Source organism: Capsicum annuum, unplaced genomic scaffold, assembly GCF_002878395.1.
Source record: "Capsicum annuum cultivar UCD-10X-F1 unplaced genomic scaffold, UCD10Xv1.1 ctg4154, whole genome shotgun sequence".
Taxonomy (NCBI): Eukaryota; Viridiplantae; Streptophyta; class Magnoliopsida; order Solanales; family Solanaceae; genus Capsicum; species Capsicum annuum.
Genome location: NW_025848881.1, coordinates 2,195 through 9,434, shown reverse-complemented (window position 1 = coordinate 9,434; position 7,240 = coordinate 2,195). Strand labels below are relative to the sequence as shown.

General features: G+C 29.1%; 1 pseudogene; it reads right to left on the bottom strand.

The window, feature by feature from the left end:
• Positions 1 to 5,775: 5,775 nt before the first annotated feature.
• Positions 5,776 to 6,459, bottom strand: LOC107852094 (annotated as a pseudogene).
• Positions 6,460 to 7,240: the final 781 nt, after the last annotated feature.

Below are 7,240 nucleotides of genomic sequence, written 5' to 3'. Positions count from 1 at the left end.
CTATTAATGTTTTAGGAAGGTATTAGGCACCTAAAACGTCCGCTAACTTGCGGTTATCCTGACTGTTTGAAAACGTCTTTTGACTAACTTCAGAAAAAGATTAATTTGTCGAAAGTGACTGGTTTTAGAAAATGATTTGTGTAAAACAGATTTAGGCAACTTATTAGGGATTTTAAACTAAGTCTAAACAAAATGAATAAGCAAGTAAACACATAAAAAGAAAAATGGAGGAGAAAGTAAATGATTTAGGCCATCAAGCCCAAATCAACGAAACCTGTCCTAATCTAGTTGGGCTTTCGACCCATTTTCACCTGTCCTAATCTAGTTTTTGAGTGTTTGGCTCGAGTCTCACTTCACCTGTATTAAATACAACTTTGGCTTCGAGGCCCCAAATAAATGAATAAGTAAATGATTAAATGAATAAATAAGAAGAAAACAATAATAAAAATCGAGACTTTTCAAGTCTCTTAGTGTCCTCATCAATGGGTTTTGATCCATTTTCCTTCTTCGTCTATCTTCTAGCACCCGCACGCCATGTAGTGGACCTTGGGTTTAAACTTCAAACTTGACTCGAAGAGTGAGCATCATTTACCCATTATGAAATGCAAGAGGAGAGGAGTCCATTTGAACTCGAGATACTTTTTGCATGCAAAGAAAAGATAAAGAAATTAATATATGTTCAAGGCATAAAAGCGACATATTTCAAAGTAAAAGAAGCTATCAAGAACCAATTTTTGAATGACAAGAACAAACATACTTGCACAAGTATGAGAGTCAACAAATAAAAAATGCAAAGCAAAGACACTCCTTTACATGCCTCATGATTTATGTTCATATTAAGAATGAATAAAGGTAAAAGGAAGAAGGTCATATTCAATGAATTAATGCGAGAAACAAACAACGTAAGCTTGCAAAATTAAAGGGATGAGGCAACAAGAAAAACACTCATGATTTCTAGAATTGAACAAACATAGACACCAATCTATATAACAAAAGAAAATAAATGCTAACTTTTCAACAAAGAATATCTTTAAATTTCAATTAATGCGACATTAACGAAAATTCATACATATAAATTACAACCAATATCTTATTGAAAAATGTGTAACGACCTGTGATTTTTATTTATAAGAAATCGTTGATTCTCTTTTGATATTATGAATAAAAGACAGACATGAATCAAATCTTTACACACACAAAGAGCACATATAACAATCCAAAGGGAGTAAGAAGATTAGAATAAAAGTTTAGAATTTCCAAAATTGAAATATCATTTCACAATCATTCTATGCATGACTCGGAAATATCTAAATAATTCTATTTAGCCACAAAAATTTGAACTTTCTCATTATTTTGAAAAATTTAAAAAATATGCGAAAAAAAAGGAATAAACATCATGGATGGAAAATAAAGCTAGCACTTCATCTCTTATATGAAGATTTTAGAGATTCCTTAAAATAATTAACAAGCAAATGACAAATTCTTGATTTAATCAATTCCTATTTTTATTATGGTGAAACAAATAATAATAACTATTCTTCCAACATAAAATTAACTACTTTACACGCTAAAATAAATATATCCGCTAACAATGAGTTTAAACAAGACATGAGTATTGTTTTTCAAGTAAAGATCTAAACTTTATCCAAAATAATAAAAAAATAACCTCAAAAGGCCAAACAATCAATATCAACGATTCTTTTCAACATAAAGAAAAATACTTTACATGCTAAAAACAAATATATCCGCCAACAATGAATTTAAACAAGACATGAGTATGTTTTTCAAGTAAAGATCTAAACTTTATCCAAAATAATCAAACAATAAAGTAAAAAAAGAAGAAACAATCAATATTATCTATTCTTTTCAACATAAAGGAAATAACTTTACATGCTAAAAATAAAACTTTACATGCTAAAAACAAATATATTCACCAACAATGAGATTAAACAAAGCATAAGTACATCTTTTAAGCAAAGATTGAAACTTTATATATAATAATCAAAGAATAAAGTCAAAAAAGGCACGTACAACTATTTCTAGCTCATTTTTATATCATGAATATGAAAATAATTAAAATATCGCTATCACAACGTCCTATGGCCTTTTAGGCCATCTATAGGAAACAAAATTATAACTACGAAGACAAAAAAGATGAAGAGAAAAAAAATGATAATAAAACTTAAGAAAAAGGAAAGAAGTGTTTACCTTTTTGGAGACAGCAAAACGAGACTACGAGCTTCGTCGGAATCAACCACCACCGAAAAAACATAGCCAGCAACTTGAAATTTTTTATTAACCGACCAACTCTATGAAACAAAAATTTTTACTAAATAAAAATAACTATTTTGCTCAAAAAAGATTTTTTCACCTTTCTAATCTTTTTTTTTTCCTTGGTGTTTTTTTTTTTTACCAAAGTAGTGGTAGTATTTATAGGAGAGAATGAATTTTTTTTTTCTCTTCCACCAATGTGGGAGAAAAGTATTTATAGGAAAGGATGAAGATTTATTTCTTGTCTCCACCAATGTGGGAGAAAAAGCAAATAAGGTGTTTTGGGAATTTTAAAATTGAAGATAAGGTGAGGTGGAAGATAATGTGGGGGGGGGGGGGAATTGTACAATGTAGTAGAACTTTTGAATTTCAAAATTGGGAAAAGACAAAGTTGGGGGGAGATAGTACAATGTAGTACAATTTGAAATTATTTTTTTTGTGGAATTAGGTAGAAGTTATGAGAGTTTTTGGGAATTTTGGGGTTATTTAAAATATAACCTCAATTGGAATTTAAAATTTAGTCATGTTTATTTAATTTTGACCAAATTACAAATCAATTGACGGATTGCATTACAATTATGGCCAATTTGATTTTAATTATGGCCAAATTTAATAGATTGGCTAAATTAAATTGAAATTCGATGCGAATTAATACTTCCTTTAATCCCGGGCTTCTTGATTTTATAAAATAAAACACATATTTATCCGAATAAATTATTTTTTGAGAGTGAATTATATTTAAATCAAAACTTCAATCATTTGAATCTATAAGCCTTGATTAAAATCTGATATTTTAAAAAATAAATATTTAAGTGACAAAATTATAAAATCTCGTATAATTGAATACGATAAATTATAATCACTACTTAAAATGATAAAATTACGTACAAATATATTTAATAAATTTTTATTTGGATGAAGTAAATATTTTAATTTTATTAAAAATCAAAGAAACTCAGGATTAAATTTAGTCGTGGAGGGCAAAAATTAGGTTTCAACACAACTAATATGCCATAATCCTTACTTAAATATAGTTATACTTAATTATTAATATCAATTCACCCCAAATCCCTATAACCCTTTTTCTTTTCTCCTATTTTAATGATTCTATTAAGAGTTTTCATCTTCACACACTATCTTCTTTTTATACACTATTTAGTTGTTTTAGTCACAAACGCTTTAATGGACAACCCTATAAATATGAAACTGATTTTAAATTATATAATTAAAAATGAATTTTGAAAATACAGTTAAAATGATATATCTTTAAATAAGTTGCTATAACTTGCAACTAAATTGCTATTAATGCAATTATCTAGAACTATTGCTAAAATTTGTTATTTTAGATCTAATAATAATATAGGGAATACTTTTCTCTTATATTTATCATACTAGATTATCGAAACGCCTGCGCTAGTATGAGCCCAATATATGTTAATCCTTCGGCCCATTAATAGTTGTTCACTATTCACTTTTACACATATGTTTAAAAATAGTAAATTATAGGGATAATGTTACTATGTTATCTTTTGAATATAATAAATTTAATGTTTTGAAAAATTTATTGAATAATGAATCATATTTAAAAAAAATGGTAAAATCGGCAGAAATAAAAAATTGTCCATTGATTTTTCAAATTGAACAATATTATTGCACATCTATTTTTAATAAAACGGACTAGTAAATATGGATGGAGGAAGTAATATTTAGTCCAAATTATGTGGCACAGATGTAATTTGACGTTAACCAAATTTTTTATATATTTTTTAAAAATTTAATTATTAATTATTATAATTTATAGTACTTTTAAAATGGCTTCTGTATTATATACGTGGCTTTCTCTATCCTTATCTTTTTACACATATAAAATTTTATCATATTTAATTTCGAGAAAATCCAACATTAAAATAAAATCGACCAAATAATATTTTCAAATTAAGAATTTTATAATATATTATTTTTTTAAAAAATATTATGAGTGACCATGTAAAAATAGTAAAAATATACTTTTTAGAAGTTATGCAATTATTTTTTACACCAAACAAAAATCTGCCTAAATAATATGCAACTATAACTATTCAAGCATTAGTAATACACCATATTTTGTATAATTTGTATACACCCTACCAAAGGACCCCTTAATTTATCCATAGTTTTTTTTTAAGAAAAAATATTTATTTATAGCTAATCATATTTAATTATAAGTAAATAGAAATTTGTGTATCTTAATTAATTATAATTTTGTGATAATTTATTTGTGAATACACTGTAATATGTTTATTAAATCAGTGTAACCATTTGGTGCAAAAATAAATATTCAATTTTTCTTGTATATACTTTTTGGTTTACATCTCTCTTTCTATATATAAATTGTTTTTAGATGTAAACCACAAAAATACATAAAAAATATATATATATACTTTTTTAACCCATAGTACATACCAAATATATGCGAGCAAATTTATTCTTTTAACCTAAAGTACATACCAAAGTACATTACCAACTAAAGTTTGCTGGAAATTTCAACATTTCCAAATATTCGACCTCCCATAAAAAATTCCCAGCATTTCAAAATATTTTCAACAGATGTTGCAGCTACTACAATTTAGCTACAACAATTCGTACAACCTTCATGAAATGTTGAAAGAACTGAGATTGAATACATATATTTGGAATCCTATTCAGGTATTTTTAGGGTTAGAATAGAATTTTTAGTTTTAATTTATTTATGTGTAATTATAATTAGGTAGGGAAGGATAAAATTGGTCAAGCACTAGTGAGGTTCCCAAGTTTTCTGGGTTGATTTGAGGCACTACGACACTTTTCCTTTCACTATCGCACCAAAGAGAAATACAGAAAGAGGGAAAATGGAGAAAAAAACTATTTTCTGACGCTTATTTTTTTTTTTAGATTTTTGGCTCCAAAACAATTTCAGGAAAACAATCATATATATGAGAAAACAAACGAAGGAGTTTCATTGCAAAGTGAAGCAAAATTTCTGAATCTGAACAAGAAGACCAGGTATGTATTAGTCGTCACACTTTATCTTTGAACGAAATTAGATAGATATTTGCTTGCAACAATCATATATCGAATGCTTTGTTAATTGGTGTCTGACACATACTTGTGAATCCTATTTAGGAACGGATTACCAGAAAATCCTATTAGTTATGAGTTACTTAGCAATGGATTAGCCAAAGATGTGTAGCTAGTTCCTAGTTTCTGTGGTTTTTCTAATTTGAAGAGATCTCTAAAAGGAGAAACTTGCGTATCAAAGTTCTTCAGCATTTCCAAGTTGCAAAACCCTCAACATTGTGAAATTATTGTAGAGACATTGGAATATAGGTTTTTTTTCACAGTTAAATGCCTATTTTTCCAGATTAAATGTACTTGAACAGAAGATGGAAAGACAAAATACTAGTAATAAAGTACCACAACTCAAAAACTAGTAAAATTACAACCTTACAAGGCTCGAGACGTAGAAAATTCCCTGGTATGTTGACCTTAAATTTTTTTGAAGGCAACAATATCAAAGCTCTGCAGGTATTCCTTGATAGGCTCAACTTTTAGACGTTCCTCTATTAGAGTATCCACCGAGACAAGTTCATCAATGATGGTAAGCATAATCTACTTTTTCTTAAACCCATAGCGAACTAGGACCAATTTGGATGCTGCCCAGAGAAGACCTTCCACCTCAATACTGCGAACAACCTTCTAAAGTTTCTTCATGTCAGTTTCGTTATCCTAAGGCTTAACGTCCATAAGAACGGATGACTTTACACTCACTTTCTTCTTGGTAGATGCCTTAGCAGCTTCCCTTGTTTCTGCTGCCTTCTTTTCTTTCTTTGTCTCTTCTCCAAAGTGATCAATGTCATCATCGTCATCGTTATCATCGGAAGGCTTAGCAGCTTTCTTAGCTGATGCAACTATAGAAGGAGCAGTTTGCCTTTCAAATCTCACACCAAAAGCTTTCCCGGGAAAACTTGATGCAAGTTTCGCAGAAATAACATGGTACTATTTACTAGCATTGGGATAAATATTTGAACTAGGTTTCTCCAAGATTTACCCATACACCTTAATATAATTCTTTGTCAATTGATCTCTAGAGATACAAGTTTTTCCAGAAAGATGGTCATTAACATACTTGAGACCAGATTCAGCGTGGAGATTTGAGAAAGCTACAACCATTGTTAGGAATTTGAGTAGTATGAGAGAGGCTGTAAGCTTTATTGTGTTGGAGAAAGAGCATAGGATATAGGTAGGGGATTTCAATGATCTAGTTTTTGTGTCACAGACCACATAAAGCAACAAGAGAATCACTGGTACTTTCTTGTCCTTTGTGTTTGATTACTATCTATTATTATTGTACTTCATTTATAAAATTATCTTGTTGTGATTACTTTTCATGATAATTTGTTAGGTTGTTTATACTTTATAGTACTTTGCCATGACTCATTCATTTTTCATTATTTTTTTCTGTATTGCTTTGGATGATCTTTCTTCTAGAACTGAGGTCTATCAAAAATAACCTCTATGAACACTGAATGTGTCACAAGGAAAATATGGTTAGCTGTGTGATACAATCCGTTAGCTAATAAGTTTAGTTTTAAGTGACATTGTTATGCAGAAGGGTTACCGTCTCTAATGTCGTTTATAGTTGGAGTTATATAACTCAGTGACCATGCTATTGGCGTTAGGTGCAGAGTTGGATAGCCCTATCAAATTTGAAATCCATGGAAAGGTAGTTCTTCAGAATTTCCAAGTTGCAAAACCCTCAACACTGTCAAATTATTACATAGACATTGGAATATAGTTTTTTTCCACAGTTGAATGCCTATTTTTTATGACTAAACGTACTTGAACCGAAGATGGAAAGACAAAACACTAGTTAAAGTATCACAACTTGAAAACTAGTAAAATTACAGGCTTACAAGGCTTGAGACTTAGAAAATTCCCTGGTATGTTGACC